The following is a 1144-nucleotide window of genomic DNA, read 5'->3' as shown; positions in this document are numbered from 1 at the left end:
TTTTGATAATGACCACGCTAACAGATGTGAGGTTTTGATTTACATTTCCCTGATATTAGAAATGTTCATACCTTTTCATGTAGGTGGTCATTTGTATGTCTTCTTTGAATAATGTCTATTCAAGTACTCTGACCATTTTAAAATCAAGTTGATTTTGTTGTTGTTGTTATTGAGTTGTATAACTTTGTTGCATATTTTGGATATTAACTTCTTATCAGATATATAGTTTGCAAATGTTTCTCTCATTCCATATGTTCTTCCTTTATATACAAAATGATTCAGTCATTATAGAATCTTATCAAGAGAAATCTGACCAAAAGTGCATACTTATTGTCTTCTCAAGACACTAAATTTTGAAGTGACTTTTTAAGCAGAAATAGTTTATCTCACACTCCTTTGCATCTTACTTTGCTCACTCAAAATTAAATAAAGAAACCTCTTCAGTGTTAGATTCTACAGCACATTTAGTAAATTGGTATCGTACAGAGAAGATAAATATGGCCCCTGTGCAGTATGACATGCAAATTTGGGAAGCATTCCATATTTTTTATATATTTACCTATGATAATCAGAAACCAAAAATCTATAACAGATACACACACAAAAAAAGAAAAGGGAATCCAAACATAGCAGTAAAGTTAGTCATAAAATCACAAGGAAGGAGAGCAAAAAAGAATAAAGGAACAAAAATAAACTACAAAACAACCAAAAAAGCAAGTAACAAAATGGCAATAAGTACATACCTATTAATAATTACTTTAAATGTAACTAAATAAATGCTCCAATCAAAGACATAGAGTGACTGAATGGATTAAATAAAAACAAAAATCTTAGCTATTCTCAATTTTTTTAAATCTTTTTTTTTTTACTTTTTGTTATTTTTTTTCTTTTAGTGTTTTCTTTTTTTAAAAAAAATTTTATTGGAGTATAATTGCTTTACAATTGTGATAGTTTCTGCTGTATAACAAAGTGAATCAGCTATATGTATACATAGATCCCCATATCTCCTTCCTCTGGCCTCTCCCTCCCACCTTCCCTATCCCACTCTTCTAGCTGGTCACAAATCACCAAGCTGATCTCCCCATGCAATGCGGCTGCTTCTCAATATCTATCTATTTTACATTTGGTAGTGTATATATATATA

General features: G+C 30.1%; 1 non-coding gene across 1 annotated transcript; it reads left to right on the top strand.

The window, feature by feature from the left end:
* Positions 1–443: 443 nt before the first annotated feature.
* Positions 444–548, top strand: LOC132502254 (U6 spliceosomal RNA). Its single transcript, XR_009534448.1, has one exon. It is a non-coding gene; the product is annotated as a U6 spliceosomal RNA (small nuclear RNA).
* The last annotated feature ends 596 nt before the right edge of the window (positions 549–1144 follow it).

Source organism: Mesoplodon densirostris, chromosome 14 (assembly GCF_025265405.1).
Source record: "Mesoplodon densirostris isolate mMesDen1 chromosome 14, mMesDen1 primary haplotype, whole genome shotgun sequence".
Lineage (NCBI taxonomy): Eukaryota > Metazoa > Chordata > Mammalia > Artiodactyla > Ziphiidae > Mesoplodon > Mesoplodon densirostris.
Note: the sequence above shows the minus strand (reverse complement) of the source record. Positions and strands in the feature narration are given on the sequence as shown.